General features: G+C 40.2%; 1 long non-coding RNA gene across 1 annotated transcript; it reads right to left on the bottom strand.

Annotated features, from left to right (window-relative positions):
- Positions 1-24,200, bottom strand: LOC125886133 (uncharacterized). Its single transcript, XR_007448987.1, has 4 exons — positions 23,895-24,200; positions 2,816-2,949; positions 2,574-2,736; positions 1-1,983 (listed from the first exon to the last, which is right to left on the bottom strand). It is a non-coding gene; the product is annotated as an uncharacterized LOC125886133 (long non-coding RNA).
- Between the last annotated feature and the right edge of the window lie 57 nt (positions 24,201-24,257).

Here is a 24,257-nt window from a genome sequence, read left to right as displayed (position 1 = left end):
CACAATTTGCCTCACAGGGCTTTACAGCATACGACATCCCTCTGTCCTTAAGACCCTCACAGCGGATAAGGAAAAACTCCCCAAAAAAAACCCTTCAACAGGGAAAAAAAAAACGGTAGAAACCTCAGGAAGAGCAACTGAGGAGGGATCCCTCTTCCAGGACGGACAGACGTGCAATAGATGTCGTACAGAACAGATCAGCATAATAAATTAACAGTAATCCATATGACACAATGAGACAGAGAGAGAGAGAGAGAGAGAGAGAGAGAGAGAGAGAGATGCAGGTAATGACAGTAGCTTACAACAACATTAATGAAAGTAATAATATTATAGTTATAGTTCTGGTTACTGCGGTACAATATGTTGAAAGTATGTATTAATACCTGGCAGTATACATGTGTGACAATAATCATATGTGTATAATAACAGAAGAAGTATGACTAATGACTAATGATGGCAGCAGCAGCAGGAGGCATCTGGCAGGACCACGGCAGCAGCACAACCACACACGTCACGCTGTCCAGGCACCGCTGCGGTATGAGTTAATCTGAGAGACAGTGGAGCACAAAGGCTCCGGAGAAGAAGCCGAGTTAGTGACATCCAGAATGGCCGGGTTAGCTAGATGCAGTAATAGGATGCGGGAGAGAGAGAGAGAGAAGGAGAGAAGGGGCCTGGTGTATTATAGAGGGGTCCTCCGGCAGACTAGGCCTAAGTCAGCCTAACTAAGGGCTGGTACAGGACAAGCCTGAGCCAGCCCTAACTATAAGCTTTATCAAAGAGGAAAGTCTTAAGTCTAGTCTTAAATGTGGAGACGGTGTCTGCCTCCAGGACCGTAACAGGAAGATGATTCCACAGGAGAGGAGCCTGATAGCTAAAGGCTCTGGCTCCTGATTTACTTTTGGAGACTTTAGGGACCATGAGTAACCCTGCGTTCTCAGAGCGCAGTGTTCTGGTGGGATAATAAGGCACTATGAGCTCTCTAAGATATGATGGAGCTTGACCATTTAGAGCTTTATAAGTTAACAGTAGGATTTTAAATTCAATTCTGGATTTTACAGGGAGCCAGTGCAGAGAAGCTAAAACAGGAGAGATATGATCGCGTTTCTTAGTTCCTGTTAGTACACGTGCTGCTGCATTCTGAATTAGCTGGAGAGTTTTTAAGGACTTACTAGAGCTACCTGATAATAGAGAGTTACAGTAATCCAGCCTTGAGGTAACAAAAGCGTGGACCAATTTTTCTGCATCTTTTCAGGTCAGGATAGGCCTAATTTTCGCAATATTACGCAGATGAAAAAATGCAGTCCGTGAGGTTTGTTTTAAATGATAATTAAAAGACAAATCTTGATCAAATATTACTCCGAGGTTTCCTACGGTAGTTTCTTACGGTAGTGATGTAGTGAAGTCAGCTGTAACCATCTATTCCTCCATGGATCACAACCCTTTTTTTAGGTGGAGGATTGTGATCCATGGAGGAATAGATGGGAGGGAGAAAAAATTAACATATTAAAGATATTAACTCAAAGGACAGTGGGGAAAAGGCTATTTGCTATAATAGCTCAACATGATCTAGTGCATTAAAAACAAACCACAAAGAAAAACATTTAAAATCAGATAGTCAGCTTTACATTGGCTACTGACACTTTTAGGGCAAATAAATAAATCAGAGTGAAACAGCTTCATTTGCAACTTACTTAATGAGCTTGTGGTTGCCATCAATATGCCACAGCGAATTTGGCCCTGCTAGGTGGTATGTTCTCCTGCGAAGCCTGTGGGACATACTCCGAAGAGCAGCGCCCTCAGGATTAGTCCTGATGACACTTTGCCGCACACGGTGTCTCTGGACTATGATGCCCTCACCCACAAGCCGTGCCCTGACAGCTTCTGGTCTTATTTCGTCATTGCCAGAGACGATCTCCCGCACGCTGATCCAGTGCCTCGTCAGTTAGGTCTGTGTAGTGGCCTCTAAATGAGAGATTGTACTGTCTAGAGAAGACAAAGTGTAAAATTAAATAAATTATATCAATTTTACTCTGAAAAACATTCTGCTCCAGTTGTAATAAATGTCAGATGAATATAAAAAGAGCAGTCGCGCACATCCAAAAAATGAAGAAGGTGCTGGACTAAAAGAATTAAACTAAATAAACAAAGAAAAGTCCACACACTTCAGCTTCCTTTTTAGGTCCATTTAGAGGTCTGAAGAAGGGCACCTGTGGCCCAAAACGTCACTCCATGATGATGGAATAAATGGACCTAAAAAGGGAGCTGAAGTGTGTGGACTTTTCTTTGTTTGTTTAATAAATGTCAGATGACAATAAAGATTGCTTTACAGCAAACAAAACATAGCTTAATCATTTCAGTTAAGATAAAGAAATAGTGCCAAGATTTGATATGTGGTATATGATGAGCATGACACTGTTTTTTCTTCTCCAAGATTTTTGATTTGAAATACAGTCCCAATTACACATTTGTATATTGTTTTCTTTATATCATTTGTACATAGGGCAATTCAGCAATGGTTTTTTAACCCTAAAATTATAAGCACTTTGTAAAGAAACCAAACAGTAGACACATACCTTAACCGTCGTTTGACTGTGCTTTTTGATACACCTAATATTTCTGCAATCTGGTTTCCAGAGAAGTTAAAGGACAGCAACATCTGCAACTGCTCGTGCGTTATTTGGAACACTGGTCTTCCAGTCTGTCCTCCCAGTCGAGGTACAGTGAAACCAGGAAGAGCTGTAATCAAAGGAGAAAAACGGGATTAAGAAAAAGGATATTTCACTGCTGTTCCACGCAATTCCACGAGCAAATTTACCAGGTTGTTGTTGTTGTTGACCACTGTTGGCTTCCTGAATTAATTCGCCGATGAGCCCAAGCATTTCATCGGGCACTTCAGGTTCCAACAGTCGCCCTCTGGCCCAACGAATGCTTGTCGCCATAGTGTCCATCCTGTTAACGGTACACAATATAAAAAGTCATCTAAGCTAGCAACTTAGGCCGGCTGTCGTTAACAAATAAGTTAAAACCAGACATTTTCGCCATTGATATTTCAATCTGTTTGACAATTACACATTATCCCGGCCAAAACCCGGCACATACCGACAAACGTAAACTCAGTCCGGTGTTAACTCTGAAAACAATAAATCTGCAACGTTACCTTTCACATCGGTAACTTAGCTAGTTCATGTTGCTAATTGATAGCCTACCTGGTAATAACGGGCTGTATGGAATCCTGTTGTTGGTCAACGGATGATAACAATCGGGTACATTCTGTAAATGTACAGCCACAATTCTGTACAAAATGTCTGGCAGCCATTGTTGCCTCTCCTCAGCCACGAGAAGGCTAAGACATGGGATCAAACATGGGGGGATTGCACATACACAGTAACATCTGGTCTGCATTTATTCACTGTCACCCTCCAGAATCGCAGCTCAAGTTACACTGCACATGCGCAGTCCCCCCATGTTTGACCGTGTTTGACCCCGTCTCAGCCTTCTCTTGATAAGCCTTGCTCAGCCATCGGAAATACAAAACATGTCATAGGTACATATCATGGTACATTGGCTAAACGTAGGCTATCCATCACAGGTGCGTATAAGAAACGTACTCACTAGCGAGAGCCCACGTGACAACAACGTAGGCATACATAAAGCCCAGCGCAATCCCTGCGTTAAAAAGGGGCGGGTATATTGACGCCAACCAATTGCAGGGAAGCTTTCATGTCCAAACGTGTTAAGACGTTTAAAATTTACGTGTTAACAGGTCATTTTCTTCCGTCTTAAGACGTACAAATTTGGCGTGTTAATGCGAACGTCACATTAGACGTTTTGGTCCTTTCTGCGTTCCATATGACCCGCTCTACTCGGCTTTGCTCTTCCTCTGATTGCCTTACCCTGAAAATATTATTCTAATACTGACCAATCTGACTCATATTCATCATCCCAACCTAAACAATCCAACCAACGAAGGCCACGGGTATAAGCCAATCAGAGGAACATTAGGACCAGAGCCATAGAATAGAACAACAGTTCGCGACAACGAAAGTCCAAAATGCTTGTGCATCACGTGACTCATGTAGACTTCGGATAGTTCCCAGAAGGTGGGCCGCTTAAAAACATAATACTGAGAGACAGAATTCCGATTTTTGGTAAGTAGCTGTCAACAACTGCATTGATTTACAAAGGCTCCACGATCCGCCATTGATGTGGAAAAAATGATCCATTGGAGTCAATGGTGATGACGCGACTCTCCATTCAAGGGTCTCTGGTTCGGACGGGTCAAGCCTTCGCTATAGAGTGCCGAAGTCACGCCCCTTCCGGTGAAGCTCATGGGACCTTAGATCGGAAAAAATATGAATGGCAGTGAATGAGGAGAGAAATATTATCTTTTGGTCCCGTTTGAGTTGTGACATGAAATCCAAATATGTCGTTAATGAATTTAAAACATAAATTTTAAGGTCAAGAAAGTCATACTTTGTGGTAAAACTGTTGAGATATAAGCTTTTGAAAAAAACGTAATTAGAAAAACTACACAGGAGGCAGTTGCGCATAGACATATATGTATGTATATGTCTATGTATATGTATATGTAGACGCCGCATCAAGTGGGTTTGCCCGCTGCTGCGATACGTCAACGTCGCCACCATATTGGATATGGCAAGGCTGCCCTGTAAACTAATACAAGTGAATGGACTTAATTTCATAAAGTGCCTTTCTACAAAGAAATTTACGTTAATGCCTCTCGTTTATTCATTCACACACGCACTAATATACTTGGGAAACAGTGAGGCACCAAAAACAATGTATTTGATCTTCTCAGATGGCTAAGATAAGAACTTTATTGATCCCACACAGGAGCAATTCACCTTACATCAGCTATTGAGAACAAGATAGTGCCGAAAAACAATGCACAGTAGCCTCTCTCCCTCAAAACTAATCAAATACAACATCAAATGACTCCATAACACATGGCTTGCGCATTCCCCACGCTATGAAATAATAATGTATAATTAAGTAACATTACGACACATGAAGCAAATACTTGGAACTACTTTCTTGAGTAAACCACTGGGCAGAGTGACACAGTGCGCAGCTGAGACAATGCGGTTGTTATTGCTTGCAGCCTTGCATTTGCGGTATCGTCAGCTGGACACACCAGAAAGTTTGAGGAAAGTTTACAACTGTTTTTGTAAATCATGTTTTACACATGTATTGTAAAAGGTTGCAGTAACAAGCTGAAGACATGGAGCAAAGTGAAGTTTCACGTAGTTCCAACCAGTAATACGGACAGGATGAAACAATAGCTATTGTGCTGGACATCGATCCCAACACGCCTGTGGAAATGGTCCGGAAAATGTTTGTGTGCTCCTGCCATTTTTTACCGGAGGACTACGCTGAAAAGATGGAGCGCAGAAGCTCAGGAATGGTTCAAACGCTTTTCTTGAAAGATACTGCCATACCATCTGTCAGCATCACAAAACATGACAGCAGACATAGTAAGTGACCGTTGTGTATTTTGCTCAGCAATCTCTCTGCTGTAATGTTTCCTCCATGTTGAGTAACATTAGCCTACAACCCAAGCATGGTAAATAAGGCTAAAATGCAAATGTTGTTGTGGTTATGTTATGGATAAGTGCTTGCCCAGAGCATATAGTGAAGTGACTGGCATTACTTCTCATTGTTGGGAATAAACAGACTGCTAGGGAACATTTTATGTTGTTGTTCCTTCAGGAGTTGTGGTGATTTATGAGTGTGGAGTTAGCATGTTCTCCCCATGTTCCGGTGATTATTTTGAGGCGTACTCTATATTTATATTGCACAAGTGGCCAGTAAGCCCCACATTTACACCACCGGCTCTGGGTCTCCCCTCAGCCCCAGGTTGCTTGGCAGCCTCAGCCTCTCTTCTTGCTCTCTCTTCTTCCAAAACCTGTAACTCTTCCTCTTTATATTCTGGCTTCTTCTCAACAAACTTGTTTTGATGACGGGAGTAACTGCTCTAAACATACGCTGTTTGAAATCACTCCGCCCAGCAAGTACTGTATGTCTGGAATGTAGTTCTGGCTTTGCATTTGGCTTCAAAACAACTCTGTCTCGTAATATTACATTATTATTTCATAGCGTGGTGAATGTGTAAACTACAAGTTGTCCACAAGAGCGTTTTGGAGTCATCTGATGGTGTATTTGATTAGTTTTGAGGGAGAGAAAGGGCTGTACCGTTCACCTCCATTTTGTGCGCTAAGCAGCGGGCAGCTCTGCTCCACCGATCTCAGAACAGCAGGCACTGTCAATTAAAGGTAATGTACCTACCCATATGACTATAGGGATTACCGCAATAGGCGAATTTGCCAAAATGTCGAACTATCCCTTTAACGGAGCCAGTGTTTAGCGTACATCCCAAGTCACATTATATTTGCTGATCAAATCCGTAATAGGTCAAGTCAAGTCCAAGTCAAGTCACCTTATTATTGTAATTTTACCTGCAAAATCTGATCTTAATAAAGTGAAAAGACAAGATATAAGTAACTGTCAGTAAACATTGACTTCATCGCTGCAATGTTTACTTTGCAGGGACGACCCCCATGCGTGTGCGCGCGCACACACACACACACACACACACACACACACACACACACACACACACACTAACCAAGGCAGCGGCCAAAATCATCCATTTAGCTCATTTAACCCTGTGTTGCTCATTCATAAAACGTACAGCCAGTCTTGTGATGAACCGGTCGGAATGTCCGCTCATGTTTTCTGGGGTTAATGTTAACAAATAAATTAAAAAACAAGTTCCACCAAACCGACCCACCCGCCCACCCCCGTATTGTATCAAGCTAACGTTAGCTAACTACCGACTAACCAGATAATATTAGATAATTGACAAGCAGGACAGAATGGCTCTTCAAATGACAAACAAAGTCTGAAGTTGTTGCCTGGCTGTCCGAGATGTTTATGCCGCATGTCTTGCACTGTGCTGTTCGTCTTTTGCCGTAATAATGGTAATTCCGAAAGCCGAAGATGATGACTCTCGGTACCCCCCCCCCACTGACATGTTGGTGCCTATCTGATATAAGAGGGCCTGTTTCTCCAATAAACACATAAGGTACGTAGAGAGGGCATGACTGATTGACAGGGTAGTGATCCAGTCATGACAACGCCATTCTCAGCCTGCGCTCCTACCGGGTAATCAACATTATTTTTTAAATTAATTTATTAATTTTATATTCTAACCGAAAACATGATGTGAATAACATTCAAGTCATTCAAGTCATCGTGTCTCAAGTCAAGTCAAGTCCCGAGTCTTTAACTTCCAAGTCCGAGTCAAGTCTCAAGTCTTTTATTTTTTGTCAAGTCACAAGTCATCAAAACAGCGACTCGAGTTGACTCAAGTCCAAGTCACAATGACTCGAGTCCCCATCTCTGATTATCATTATTATTATTATCATCATCATTATTATCACTATTATTAAATCCACTCGCCATCATTCAACAAGTCAGCTGCTGAGTGAATAAGACATATCAGACCTGTCAGTCTACCTCAATCAATCAGTTTTATTTATAAAGCCCAATATCACAAATCACAATTTGCCTCACAGGGCTTTACAGCATACGACATCCTCTGTCTTTATGACTCTCACAGCGGATAAGGAAAAACTCCCCAAGAAACCCTTTAACGGGGAAAAAAAAGAAACCTCAGGAAGAGCAACTGAGGAGAGATCCCTCTTCGAGGACGGAGAGACGTGCAATAGATGTCGTACAGAACAGATCAGCATAATAAATTAACAGTAATCCGTATGACACAATGAGACAGAGAGAGAGAGAGACAGGACAGATGGTAATGACAGTAGCTTACAACAACATTAATGAAAGTAATAATATTAATTAATATTAATATTAATATTAATAATTAATATTACCTACAGGCTATTAAACATTATTTCACTCACATGACATGCAGGACAATTAATGATGGGCAAACGTGTGTGTGTGTGTGTGTGTGTGTGTGTGTGTGTGTGTGTGTGTGGTGCAGTGTTGGGCAAGCTACTTGGAAAGTGTAGTGAGCTAAGCTACTAGTTACTCTAATATTAAATGAAGCTTCACTACATCAAAGATCAAAGCTATCACCCTCAGAAATGTATCAAGCTAAGCTACAGCAAAATGAAAGTAACTAGTGCAACTACATCCAAGCGTTTTACTAAATTGAACCAACTTTGTGCCAAGTCAGTGTTACCTTACTGATCAATAAAACTGTCAGTCAAATAGATAGGCAGGTAAAAAAGTTAAGTTCAATTGTTTATTGAACAGTGAGCTGCACTAACTCCCAACACGACTCAAACCACAACAGCAAGAATGAAGACCTGCTTCAGACAGTCACAACATGGTCAAAAATGTACATGCATGTATGTATGTGCGTGTACACTGCAAAAACTCAAAATCTTACCAAGAATATTTATTTCTAGTCAAAACAAATCTCATTACAATTGAAAATAAGACTCATTACCTAAAAAGTAACTTGTTTTTAGACAATTTTCACTTGTTTCAGGAAGATTTTCACTTGAAATAAGTAGAAAAAAAATCTGTCCATGGAGCAAGTTTTTTTTCTTATTGCAAGCAAAAAAAAAACAAAAACTTGCTCCATGGGCAGATTTTCATACGTATTTCAAGTGAAAATTTGCTTGAAACAAGTATTTTTTAAGTGTAAAGAGATTTGTTTTGACTAGAAATGAGGCTAGTAAACACATTTTAGTAAACACATTTTATAGTGAGCAGCATACACATGTCCCCTTCAAATCCCAACCATGTTTACAAAGTTTGAATGAACAAGACAGACGCAAAGGAAACGGAGGCTGCGCATTGATCCTTTTGCCTCTGTCTGCAGGAACAAATAAAAATCCCATTCATGATGGGGTCAAATGAATTATGTACATAATTAACCACAAAACAAGCAAATACTTCATCTTAATGACATATAACACTCATTATGCTTCAGCTGAATCCTCTAAGCAAATGACCATGTTGAATTGAAATTAGTTTATCACGTTAAATGTCTGAAATTGTATGAAATTGCTCCAATGCGTTAAACCAAACTTTGCGCATAATCACACTGCCTGATATGCCCTGGCAAACACAATGGGACTGCTGTACAGACTGTTGGTCTTTCTTAGCCTAACCCTGGTTATTTTCTGAAAGCACAGAGCAAAGAAATGTCTTATTTTTCTCCCCCGGTCTGCTGTCAGCAGAGAGCGGCGGCTGCAGCGGGGATTTCAGCACCACGGACGGCGTGTGTAAAAAGACTTGACAAGCGTCTTCTTTTAAATGTGTTTGCTGCTAGTGAAATTATACATAGGCCTAATAAATGAAGACAGTGACATATTTTCAATAAAAAACAATGAGTTCATTTCAAGCTTTTGTAGTACAACGAATTTCAGAATTGTGCGAGTGCGGCCAGAGAGCGGGCGGCAGTGTTTGATGCAGGAAACTCGATATGGACTTGAAAATCAATTTTGGAGTGAGGGTCGTTCGGAACGGCGGGGTTTCGGAATGGAGGGCTGTCCCCCGTCAGCTTCATGTGGAAGTGAGTCTGTGTGGTAGCGGTGACAGTTTTATTTCAGTCCATAACAGAAATCCCCGCCTTGTTTGAGCTTCAGAAATGATTTCGGAAATGTAGCTTGTGTGGATGCTACTGCGCGAGTGATCAATAAAAGACAATGGCGGAGGTGTGGGGTGGCAGGAGGTGGCCATAGCCACCTCACGCTGAATCCTGGCCACCCTATTGGCCACCCTGGCCTGACCCCAACCACCGCATCACAGCCGTCGCTCGTTTCCCAGCGTGTGGAACCTTTCCTGCACTGCGACGGCACTACCGGACACTTTAGATGCGCGCACATCCTGTGTTTTGGATATTTGGCGCGAAAGCGCGACCAGACAAAGATGGTACTGCCACAAAACAAAAAGAAGAGAGGACAAAGACGGTGGATAACATGGGATTAATTGCCATATTCATGCGTGTTTGTTTTCCTCGTCTCTCTCCACCAAAGAGACTGGACGACAAGAGCGTTCACTGTCGTACATCATCTGGCAGCCAGGTGAGTTGGTTCATTAGCGTAATGAACGGAGGGAAAGCTCTTGTCATCAAGTGTCTTTGTCTCTGTGGGGGAGGCGGGGCTATGGGCTACACACACAGACACAGTGCGATCTTCGTGAGGGGGAGACGAGGTGGCGGAGCGCGGAGTTGAGTGTAAGAGAAAGACAGGGTACTTGTTCTTAAACCAAACGCCACGGCCCCTGTGTGGGAGTGTTTTGGATTTAAACTAAATGACAGAGGGGAGCCCAGTAATTTGGACGAGCCGGTGTGCCGGGTTTGTTCTAAAACCATCTCAACATAAAGAGCGAATACAACCAACTTAACTGCACACCTGAGAGCCAGAGACTGATAGTCTATTTCTTTGTATTTATTTATTTATTCCAATATTTGTATGTGTTATTTCGAATATTTACATTTTTGTAAATATTCTTGTTAAATAAATGTTTATTTTTCTTTAAAATGGTGTAATTACATCATTATGCCTTTATTATCATTATATAAGTTTAAAAAATGGTCTAAAACAGCATAATTACAACAATAATAAAAATGGTCTTAAAAGCACAATATTATGCAATATTATCTCTTATTGCAATAATTTCTGATTCAATTAATCACCCAGCAAAATTTGTTATCTTGACAGGCCTAGCATAATAGCAATAGTTAAGTGTTTGATAAAGTAGTTGAAACTAGCTCCACCTCCAGCAGCTACAGCAGTAACATGCTGCTCTAACACTGATGCTTCAGTATTAATAATCTAATGATGCCATATATAATATTATCAGTCAGAGGAACCAAACACTGCTTCTACTGCAATACTTTAACTACATTTTTCTCTCTCAGAACTGGTTCGTATGACATGTTGTCTGACCACATAGGAAATCAAATGTGTTTGTCATTCTGAACAGCTTCAAGGTAGAGTGAATGTAAAAATAATTAGGCAATAAACATCAAAACACAACATTAGATGTCATGTTTGGGTTTATATTCAACTAAGGTATGCATTGTGTGATCCACTGTTTTCACTGTAACTGAAACACAACATGGGAGTGGGATGGGATGGGAGTCATTCTTGTGGGATTGGGACAGGACGGGATTTTTTTTTTTCCGTTTTCATGGGATTGGGACGGGATGGGATTATTTTTGTGGGAGTGGGATGGGACAGGACTGAAAATCCACTCCCGTGTCACCCTCTAGTCTGTATATTGTGCTACATTTGTATAGTGTAAGCATCTTTTTTACTTTACTTGCAGGAATAAGAAAAAAAGTTAGATACACTGAATATTATTTGATCTTTTCCACCATTACCTGCATTCCAAATATTATGGAGGTGTGTGGTTTAGGTGCCCTAAATACCCCATATTTTCGATTGAGACATTGCCACCTCAAAATAATCACATAACCATCATGGCCACCCCACAGAAAATTTTCTGGCTCCGCCACTGATAAAAGAGCTTAACTATTGAGAAGTTACTTGATTCAGAAAACAGCGACGCTACCACCAAGCTACTGAGAAATGTAGTTAAACTACAAACGTCCGCTACTGTAGTGACACTACTGCCCAGCACTGGTGTGGTGTTATATCAACACGTGTGGTTCTGGACATGAGCAGCTGCATATTTAACAGCCACACAGCACCGACAGTCCGCTGAACAACAAAACAGGTTGGGAATGAAATAAACTTAATTACAACATGACAATCTTGCACGAAATATCATTAACGTTACTCTTTGTAGTTACGTAGGCATGTGAATGACAGCGTTTCACTGCAAAGAATGCATGAAATGGGTACACTTGTATGAGGGGCCGTACAAGCCATAATTCATTCTGGCCCTCTCACACACATACATTCTCCTTACACATACATATATTTTCTCTCTCACACACATACATTCTCCTTTCAAATACATATATTTTCTCTCTCACACACATACATTCTCCTTACACATACATATAGTTTCTCTCTCGCACACATACATTCTCCTTACACATATATATATTTTCACTCTCACATATATATACACATTACTTTTCAACACATACACATAGGCTGCGTTCGGAAAGTCTTTTTTTGCTTAGGAAGGTTCCTAGCTGAGTGAAATGACCCGGAAGTAATTTAGTGGCCGCCATGATAAGAGCTGTTCGAATTCTCTAAACACTAAGGAAAGGAGGTTCAATGCTTCCTTTCAGATCTCCTTTAGCATAGGATACATCAGACCTTCCTAAGCAAAAGGAAAGGAGATAATTCTATCCCACAAGTCATTGCGGTGGCAATATTTATGCACCATTCACAAACTCAAATGATTAGGAAAGAAAAAGTTGACCGAGAAAGGAAGGAGATCACCATCTAAGTTACGGCTGTTTATGAAGCATTATACATCTCATGCCATAACTTGTTCATATATATTTTTTTCAACTTTCAACATTAGCTTATGTTAAACTTAGAACCAAAACCAGAAACCTATTTGTTTTTCGCCTTTATTGTTATATCTATATTATCTGCCCCTACTGCATCTCAAAACATTGGGATCAGCTATGCTTATGGCCTAGACAGATAGATTTAAGAGTATTATCTAGACATGCTCTATGTGTAAAGTGCCGAGATGACTTTTGTTGTGATTTGGCACTATATAAATAAAATTGAATCCAAAAAAATAGATAGATAATCGCATATAGAAAAATGTGCATATACTTGGCATATCTGGAGATTTAAATAATCAGTGAAGTTACTGCTTCCCACTTTTTATTCCCCTGTAGTGTTTCCCTGCAGAGCTACAGTGGAAGGATCATAACAAAAAATACAAAAGACTGTAACGTTAAAAGATATCTGCCTGAGGTTATTAAATACCTGCAGCGAGCACCCCACCCCGCCCCCCACCCCGCAGCAGAAACAATAAGTGCGTTTCCCCATAAAGAGAGACACTGTGTGCATTTACGCACGAGGCACAGCAGCGTCCCTTTTATTATTAATATTATTATTATTTATCTGTCTATGCAGTAGGGGCACATAATATTGATTTAACAATAAAGGCCAAACACAAGTTAATTACTGGTTGTGGTCTAATTTCTACTCCAATTGCCCATTTGAAGAAGAAAATGGAAAAAGCACGTGGATTTCCATTATTTTTTATATTCGGAAAAACAACAAAAAAACAAAATAATGCATTTAACATTTGTTTATCCTGTTATAAAACAAACGGAGGTAGCACTTTATAATACAGCCCGTGTTTTACGACGTAACTCCCCGTGTCTTACGGCGTAACTTCCCATGTCTTACGGCGTAACTCCTCTAAGACCTGCCGGGGTCTTACAGTGGAACTGCTACTGTCTTATGCTGTCACTCCCAGTGTCTTATAATGGAACTTCATGCGTCTTACCTTGCACTTACTGGGACTTCCCGGGTGACTCTCTGACATCTACCATGACATTTTGGGGGAGCCTATATGGTTTAGTTTCACTTATGACTTACAGTGTAACTCGCTATGTCTTACAGTAAAACGTCTTACAGTCCAACTCCTTTTGTCTTACCATGTAGGCCTACTTATTAAAACTTATAACTATAAAATCAGATATGATTTACAGTTTTAAAATACACGAAAATCATACTGCAATATGTAACCTGTTTAATCACACAATGACAACTTCAGAGTTATAAAATATCTTTATTCTTTACCACGCAGACACCTGGTACTTACATGCTAAGTGCCCAAGACTTCCCCTGTAAGTACCAGGGACCGGGTTGTATTGTAAAGTGCACACTGTTCACCCTTCCTTACCATGCAGGTACCTGGTACTTACACTCTAAGCACCCGAGACTTCTGCTGTACCTACCAGGGACTTTCCCTGTAATTACCAGAGACCTACACTGTACTTATCAGGGAGCGGGCTGTATTATAAATTGCACACTGTTCACCCTTCCTTACCATGCAGGTACCTGGTACTTACACTCTAAGCACCCGAGACTTCTGCTGTACCTACCAGGGACTTTCCCTGTAATTACCAGAGACCTACACTGTACTTATCAGGGAGCGGGCTGTATTATAAATTGCACACTGTTCACCCTTCCTTCACATTCCCAAGTAATTTGTAAGTAAAAACATTATTAGGTGTAATTACTGTCAAACATTACTGGGCATATGACAATTTTATTTTAACTTCAGGTTCAACATTACAAAAAAGATCAGAACAACATATATAACTACATATATATAATGAACAATGATTTCCCTTTAAAACAGATTTTCTATTTCCTTTTCTTTTTCTTTTTGTCTTTCTCGTGGTGGTGCTTCTTCTTCTTCTTCTCTTTCTTTTTCTTCTTAGCCTGGCCCTCTGTGGAAACACATGGCGATGAAGTCACAGATGGGCTTGCTGCTGTCAGTAATGAAGAAAAAAAAAAACATTTTAATACAAATCTGTAAGCCTTGTAAGTCTTTATTGTGTTACTTTGATGAATGATTGCATCACATGCAGGCAGATCATTCTGTGGGTGTAGTATTCCTTTAAAGGAGAACTCCGCCCAAAATGCATGTCAGCCTCCACTGCTTAGGGTCCCTAAAAGTAAATACTGGAAATAATCAGAGGAGAATCTGCTCAGCTATATCGCTGCGAACAACAGTTCACTGCCACTTTGCAGGGAAGCGATGGGAGCATATTTTTCTAACATGAAAAGTGCGGCCTCTACTATATTCAAAATATCACAACACATGCAGATTCTCCTCGGATTTTTTCCAGTATTTACTTTTAGGGACCCTAAGCAGTGGAGGCTGACATGCATTTTGGGCAGAGTTCTCCTTCAAGGCTTACAAGTATGTGTGCTACTCCATTGAGAATGAGTGCTGTAGTGAACTTTTAGTTTGTTCAGTCACAATTTAACAATTTTACTGGTTAAATTATAAATTCAAATTTGATAACATTGATAGGGTGGACTATGACCACCAGTCATAATCCATGTCCACCACGGTACAGTCATTTCATTTCTAGTTTGTATAGTATATGTTGCACACATACATCAGGGTTTCTGCAGGTATCAGGAAATCAAATTTAATGCTTTTTAATGCCATTTTTAATGCCACTTTAAACAAATTTAATGTTAATGTCAACGTCCAACAGCAGATACAGTCATACATATATATATATATATATATATATATATACACAGACAAAATTGTAAGCATTTGACAATGCTAATCTTGAATATTTGAGAAAATCTAAATTTACATTAACAGTCACTCTAAAGTAGGGCTGAACGATTTGGGGAAAATATCTAATTGCGATTTTTCTGACTGACATCGCAATTGTGATTGATGTGCAATTTATAAAATATACAGCTTTATTTTGGTTTGATTCTTTGGTCCCTAAATGTCTTATAAAATAGACATATGTCCTGTAATGTTTGACAGCATTTACTGTTAATAATGTTTTTACAGTGTGCACTTTACAATACAGCCCGGTCCCTGGTACTTACAGGGGAAGTCTTGGGCACTTAGCATGTAAGTACCAGGTATCTGCGTGGTAAAGAATAAAGATATTTTATAACTCTGAAGTTGTCATTGTGTGATTAAACAGGTTACATATTGCAGTATGATTTTCGTGTATTTTAAAACTGTAAATCATATCTGATTTTATAGTTATAAGTTTTAATAAGTAGGCCTACATGGTAAGACATCAGGAGTTGGACTGTAAGACGTTTTACTGTAAGACATCTTTGGTCCCTAAATGTCTTATAAAATAGACATATGTCCTGTAATGTTTGACAGCATTTACTGTGAATAATTTTTTACTTACAAATTACTTGGGAATGTGAAGATAATGGGAGAGCAGCATGTACACAGCATTCTGTTTCTGTTTATTTACCAGTATGCACTTTGCCTGGATAAGTACAGTGTAGGTCTCTGGTAATTACAGGGAAAGTCCCTGGTAGGTACAGCAGAAGTCTCGGGTGCTTAGAGTGTAAGTACTAGGTACCTGCATGGTAAGGAAGGGTGAACAGTGTGCACTTTACAATACAGCCCGGTCCATGATAAGTACAGTGTAGGTCTCTGGTAATTACAGGGAAAGTCCCTGGTAGGTACAGCAGAAGTCTCGGGTGCTTAGAGTGTAAGTACTAGGTACCTGCATGGTAAGGAAGGGTGAACAGTGTGCACTTTACAATACAGCCCGGTTCCTGATAAGTACAGTGTAGGTCTCTGGTAATTACAGGGAAAGTCCCTGGTAGGTACAGCAGAAGTCTCGGGTGCTTAGAGTGTAAGTACCAGGTACCTGCATGGTAAGGAAGGGTGAACAGTGTGCACTTTACAATACAGCCCAGTCCCTGATAAGTACAGTGTAGGTCTCTGGTAATTACAGGGAAAGTCCCTGGTAGGTACAGCAGAAGTCTCGGGTGCTTAGAGTGTAAGTACCAGGTACCTGCATGGTAAGGAAGGGTGAACAGTGTGCACTTTACAATACAGCCCGGTCCCTGCTACTTACAGTGTAAGTCTTGGGCACTTAGCATGTAAGTACCAGGTGTCTGCGTGGTAAAGAATAAAGATATTTTATAACTCTGAAGTTGTCATTGTGTGATTAAACAGGTTACATATTGCAGTATGATTTTCGTGTATTTTAAAACTGTAAATCATATCTGATTTTATAGTTATAAGTTTTAATAAGTAGGCCTACATGGTAAGACAAAAGGAGTTGGACTGTAAGACGCTTTTACTGTAAGACATAGCGAGTTACACTGTAAGTCATAAGTGAAACTAAACCATATAGGCTCCCCCAAAATGTCATGGTAGATGTCAGAGAGTCACCCGGGAAGTCCCAGTAAGTGCAAGGTAAGACGCATGAAGTTCCATTATAAGACACTGGGAGTGACAGCATAAGACAGTAGCAGTTCCACTGTAAGACCCCGGCAGGTCTACTGTAAGACAAGCGAAACTACACAACAGGTTCCTCTAAAATGCCATGTAGATGTCAGAGAGTTACCATGAAAGTCCCAATAAGTATATGGTAAGACACGGGAAGTTATGCCGTAAGACACGGGGAGTTACGCCATAAGACACGGGGAGTTACGCCGTAAGACACGGGAAGTTATGCCATAAGACACGGGGAGTTACGTCGTAAGACACGGGAAGTTACGCCGTAAGACACGGGGAGTTACGTCGTAAAACACGGGCTGTATTATAAAGTGCTACCCAAACGGACACAGCTGTGGACGGAGGGGACACGCACCGTAACATATGCTCAGTTTGCATCAGTCATTTATTCATTTGAGCCTTGTTGTATTGCCAGCCTTTAGTAATATTAATTAATTTTACTACTTGGGATTCAGATGGGTGAGTGTGAGCAAACATTCTCAATGTGACAATTTCGTTTCAGTTTGTGGCTGGTAGCCTATATTCCTTTTTTTAATTCAATTCCGACCTTAGTAATTAAACAATATCTTTCACCGTGGACAACGGTCCACGGTTATATATCCTGCTTGAAACAACACGATGAGAACGTATGCCCCATACATTCTCATCGTGTGCATTTTGTAGTCCATCTTCAGAACATTGTAGTTTCACCACAGCAGATCCACGTCAATAACATCTTTCTCAGCCAATCACAGCGCGATAAATTCTTCTTCTTCCTTTGGTTTTATGGCGCATTGCAACCATTGCTCATTAGGTGTATACCGCCACCTACTGTACCGGAGTATGTAGACGATAAATGGACTGCCTTCCGTTTCCACTATACTCTCACTCACACATGCATACATTCTTCTCTTACATACATATATTCTTTTTCAACATACATACATTTTCCTTTTACATACATATATTACTTATAGTATTAAATGTATACATGATTGCATGTGCATGAGAGCGAAGTGTATGAATGTGTGTGTTCAAATATATGAATATGAGAGAAAAATGTGTCAATGACTGTGTTTACAAGGTCTTTAGTATCCCGGTTTTGAGGCTTATCCCGGTTTTGAGCATATCTGGGATATGATGTTTACATGGAACACAGAGAAACCCGGTTATTCATATCCCTGTATACATGATAAATACCAGTAACCCGTTTTCTGATCACTGCATCCTATCTGCGCAGGCGTGTGTTACATCTTTTACGTCTTTTGTTTACAACAGATTGAGCGGGAAATTTGATATATTTATTATATTTAGAAGTAAGACAAAAATGACACCTCTGTGGCTTCTAGCGGGCTTAGCGTTAGTAAACACTCACGTTGCATTACAGCTATGGCTCATCCACTTCATCTTCAGCAATGGGAGGAGAGAGCGACAACAAATATTGAATACATCACCAACTTTGATAGATATTTGGTAGAGCTTAGATCGGGCCCAAAAAATCCAGCCCGTTATGCACGTTGTGCACGTTATGTCCGGGACCGGCCCGGCCCGTCCAATTAACTGTAATTATGGACCCGAGCCCGATTTAAACCTGACATTTTTCAATAAGTTGGCTGTTACAATTAAGAGTATTAAACCACAAGTCTTGTTATTTGAATGACAGAAACATAGGATCTTAATGAATGGCGCAACACGGAAGCATGATTATGTAATAAAACAGGTGTTTATTTTAGGATCCACGTGGTGAAGGGCTGTGAATAAATATTGTAAAAAAAAATTGGACATTTCTATGCAAATGATTCTCACTGATAAACAAGGTCTAATTCACTAACACCAGCGCTAATAGCCACACGCAGTTTGAATGAAGTAAATAACGTGTTTAAAGCTGGTGCAAACTGGGCGCTCCTCTGTGGAAGCCTCTCCCAGACTTTCCAGTGATCGTGGCAGCAGTGATCGTCTGTTAAATCAGTCTGTAAATAATATTTTGACATTATTAGGCCGGGCTCGGGCTCACGCAGAGAATCTCAAGCTCTAGTATTCGGCTGTCACTGCCACCACGCAGTACAAGGCAACAGTGGATGAAAATACGTAGCTGTGACTGGTGGGATAGGATCGTTCTCATGGAGTTTACAGATTCAGAGTAGAGAGAAAACTTCAGAATGAGTAGGGCATCCTTCAGCCGGCTGTGTGACGTAGTTGAACCATTCATGAAACCGTGATAAGGCGTATACATGCTCCAGTATCCCGGCTTCTATCGGAGTACTCCAGGTGGCAAAACCGGGTTTCTTGAAACCGGGAAAAGGGCATAACCCGGTTTCTGAATTCGGGATATGGTGTTTACATGCACAAACACAAAAACGGGATACTTAAAAAACCCAATCAAAACCGGGATACTAAAGACCTTGTAAACACAGTCAGTGTGTGTGTTCAAATATATAAATATGAGAGTGAAAATATATGTTATATGTTATATTACAGACTATAGAATAGGACTGACAACCTCATGTCAATTAATTAACACTATTTGTCGGCTTTTTATAATTATATATTTTATATTAATGATTTTTTTTTTTTGCATGCTGCAAAGTTTAAAGTGGTGATTTGCTGAATACATTCTACAATAATAAATTAGATTAACTTTTGGTCTATAATATTGTTGGCTATATTATGCATTTTAATAAAAAAAAAAAAACCAAAACTTAAGAATAAAAGAAATAAACACCGAAATAATTAGTGGAAACTTTTTTTATTGATACATACTAACACACACACACACACACACACACACACACTGAACAAGCGATTGAATGAATGAATGAATGAACATTGCAGTTCAGCCGCAGTTGAGATTACATTCATTTTTTATTATTAACAAAATGTTTTTTTATTGACCGTGTGAATGGTTTTGTTTTCAAATAAATATTTGGAAACGAAGAGGTATGCTTTGGTGTACTTTTACAGAGTTTTACAGGCGTTGTTCCCGGCTTCCCACTGTGGAGCCAAGGCTTCTGTGTGGCAAAACTGGACGTGCACCGCCACCGCACGGAGGGCAGGGGGGAGGTCATCCAATCAGAAGGATAGGATTGAATTTGAGTTTAGATAATTAATTGGTTAAAAAGGAAAACAATCAAGGCATTGAGGATGGTTGTAATCCAGATTGTCCGGCCGGCCAGCATCAGCTTTTTCATCACGTTTTTACTTCAGAATGAACACAGATTTCGTTTTAGTTTTCTTGTCAGTTCTTATTAAATTTACGTTCTCGTCACAAATTAGTCACGGAATAAATGGTCGTCAACGCAAAGTTTTCGTTTAAGTTTTAGTTGACAAAATTAACACTGTCCGTTTGTTCGTTCGTTGTTGTTTTTTTGGTTTGGTTTGTTTTTTTGGTGTTTGTGTGTGTGGGGGGGTTGATAGTGGGTTCATCGACGAATCGCATTGCTGATTTATCACATCACGTGATCTGGATATTGTAACGTGGACCCAGAATAGACTCTGCAGATATAAAGTTTGGCAAACAACAAGCCTGTCAATACAAGCAAGTGCTAGTGGAAAGTGGGTTAGCTTCCTACTAGTCATGTGACGTTTGCAAACGGGCCGAGTCTTTGAACCGGCTCTCTGAAGTGAATGATTCAGCGGCTGCCCTGTCTTTCCCTTTCCCTCACAAACTAGTCTCTCTCAACTTGTTCCAGATCAAATAATCTGAAATTAATGGATACAGAGTAAATTAAAGCAAAAAACAAAGAAATTAGGAACTGGCTTGTTCACTCTTAAGAGCCGGTTCAAAGACTCGGCTCGTTCGCGAATGTCACATCACTAAGCCGTACTCGTCTCCTTCCTGCAGCTTGGAGTGTCTGCAACCTGGCACAAAACACACAGGCTGTGTCCGAAAGGCCAAGTAGTATGGATTGTAGCAGACCAAATTAGTATGTAGTAGGCTATGTCCGAAACCGTAGTAGGGAGGAGCAGTATGCTACCACCCCTACTAAACACGTCTACATTTTAGTATGATGGCAGAGCATACTGCAGGGCTACTACTTACCCAAAATGCACCACGGGCATCTTCTTCATCTTCTTCTTCATTGTAGACGTTGCACGGCATGTTACCGCCCTCATCAGTCTAACCTAACCCTAAATGCAGCATGGTCGCTGCCTGGCAAGATTCAAAACATCATGGTGGAGCAACGGCAGCTGGCGACTGGAGCAGCGCATCAATACAGATGTAACTACACGCACACTTTGTTACATTAATGTCGCATTGTTGTGGCTGCACAGGTCTGTACGCCTCCTTCATTATGTGCAACAAGCTAAAGATTTAAGTTGCACAAATATACAATTATCAACACACACAGTTTTCATTGGTCAAAAATGTATTTCTGCTATTATGATTATGAACAAAGCGGTCCGTTTTATACCGGTATTAAGTTAGTTTGATATTGGACATTCACATTCGTTTGACATTCAAAAGACAACAACAATAATAAAATAAGTAAGGCTAATTTATAAATACTAGTACTGTTAAAACAAATGATGATTAAGTTTGGCATAATGAAAGTACATCATGGCAGAGCAGTTTTATTGGATGTCATTGTACTGTGTGAGGTGACAGGTGTTCAAGTGACTCAGCCGACACACGTGACAGAATGTGCTGGTGGAAATGCTGTATCTAGATATTGATATTCAATGAACTAATCGCTTGACTGACACATGATGTTGGCATTGTGACACTTATGAGAAGTGATGATAATGGTTGTCATCACCATAACAGGTTGGATTATTTCAAAAACAATATAAAGTTTTGAGTGTGGCATGTCATGTCATTGCTTACTGTGGCAGTGAATTAATTTTTATGTGCAAAAGCTCACAGACACCTCGCATTTTGCATGTTGAGAAGCATGAGAGAGCTTGCAGACATGTTGCTGGTGGGTAAAGTGTGGCCTGCTTCATTTTTGGGCAATTTCAATAGTCACAGGTGCGTTCAGATTTTGGTGCAGTACCTCAGCCACGCCAGCAGATGGGGTGCTTTCGTAGGCACTCCATCTGCTCTGCCAGTGGATGGAGTGTTTTCCCACCAATCTTTTAGTATGTCCGAATGGACCCAACTTGTTAAGTAGGTAGGAGTAGTATCTAGTGGTAGTACGTAGTAGTAGTATGCCAGGGAGGCCAAGCTGCAGGAAAGCGAGCGAAAGCTATGACGTCACATACGCGACCTCCTCCTGTGTACTCTTGAGTCTTTCTAATTAAAAAGCTTATATCTCAACAGTTTTACCACAAAGTATGACTTTCTTGACCTTAAAATTTATGTTTTAAATTCATTAACAACATATTTGGATTTCATGTCGCAACTCAAACGGGAACAAAAGATAATATTGCTCTCCCCATTCACTGCCATTCATATTTTTTTTTACGATCCAAGGTCCCATGAGCTCTACCGGAAGGGGCGTGACTTCGGCACTCTATCCTCGGCGAACACCATAGACATATATACATAGACACCGCATTGACTGCCTGAGTGCGTCCTCGCCGGCCGCCATCTTGGATGGGTCTCGCTTCGCCTCCACAGTGCATTCACTTTGATTGAGGAAGGAGCTGTATGCACAAGTAAAATAGAATAACTCACTGAATTTTCAACTGATCTTCACGCGGTTTGGTTTGTTACAAAAGGCACACATGTAGTTATGATACAGGATGCTTTCATACATTAAAAATGCAGGATTTCATGCTTTAATACTTTCTGCAGATAGCAACAGCATGTTATTTAGGTCACAGTACAGTTATTTTATTCACCTCAACCCCAGAGTGGGATGGATATATATACATATACGTATATATAGATATAGATATATACACACATATATATATATATACTGTATAAACACAACATACACAATACAAAACATAGTATAGCATGTTAATAAATTTATTAATATATTTTAATAAAGAAAAAGCTTGATTGTTGATTGAGTTTATTTCTCTCACACACTCTCTTTTATACCCACAGCCATCAGACTTAACAATTCTTTGTTAAATAGATGATCTTACAGACTTCTTTGAAATTTTCTTTTCGGGGATTAATAAAGTTCTTATTCTTATTACACTGACTGCTGTGATCCCTCAAAAGTAGTAAAAAATATTTTCAGTATTTACATAAACACTGAAATTAATTTTGGTATTGGTATTATAACTATGAAAATGGGACTGTGGTCAAGATAATTTGAAAAAAGATACAGAAGGATGAGCAGCAGGGGATATTTGCAGCACAGCTGGTGGAAAAGTGAATATGTGCACAGAGGTGTGCTATACATAATATGCTATACTATGTTTTGTATTATGTATATGGTGTTTATTCAGTATGTTTATACAGTATATAAATACTGTGTGTGTGTGTGTGTGTACATATATATACTATATATATATATATATATATATATATATATATACTATGTTGTGACCTAAATAACATGCTGTTGCTATCTGCAGAAAGTATTAAAGCATGAAATCCCGCATTTTTAATGTACGAAAGCATCCTGTATCATAACTACATGTGTGCCGTTTGTAACAAACCAAACCGCGTGAAAATCAGTTGAAAATTAAGTGAGTTATTCTATTTTACTTGTGCATACAGCTCCTTCCTCAGTAGAAGTGAATGCACTGTGGAGACGAAGCGAGACCCATCCAAGATGGCGGCCGGCGAGGACATCGGCTCCAATAGGCAGTGGTAGTCAATGCGGCGTCTATGTATATATGTCTATGGGCGAACACATAGACATATGGGCGAACAGTTTACGTTTACAACAAAGAGCATGGATACCAAGAGGCGAAGCTCAATAGAACGCCCCATAGCAACAGACTCGCCCATGGTTTCGTTCTACCGCCGCCATTTTGGACTGTCAGCAGACCGCAGCAGACCCGCTTGCATACAAAAACACACAGACAAACTGAAGTATATCGCTATTAATTATGCTTACAATGCTACTCACCTCGTGATAGCTTGGTCACAGCTTCTTTTTCACGTTTTTGTAAAGCAAAATATAGACTTAATGGCAGTCTACATATTACATATCTACATATTACATCCACTTATGAGAAGATTAACTTAATTACTCCTTCAAAATCACCCCGTAAGCCACTGATAGTTGTTGCAGTTAATTGCACTACACTGTTTTCTTTTACTTTTTTTCCTCCTCTCTCCTTGATATCACACATGTTGTCTGGGCGCAACAGTCCAAAATGGCGGCAGCGCTACCGCAGCGCCCCTAGTGGCGCTAGTGGCTGTTGGCAAAAATTCAACGGAGCTTCGCCTCTTGGTATCCATGTTCTTTGTTTACAAGGCTCTTTGAACT

The sequence above is a fragment of the Epinephelus fuscoguttatus genome, linkage group LG1 (assembly GCF_011397635.1).
Source record: "Epinephelus fuscoguttatus linkage group LG1, E.fuscoguttatus.final_Chr_v1".
NCBI classification, from domain to species: domain Eukaryota; kingdom Metazoa; phylum Chordata; class Actinopteri; order Perciformes; family Serranidae; genus Epinephelus; species Epinephelus fuscoguttatus.
Note: the sequence above shows the minus strand (reverse complement) of the source record. Positions and strands in the feature narration are given on the sequence as shown.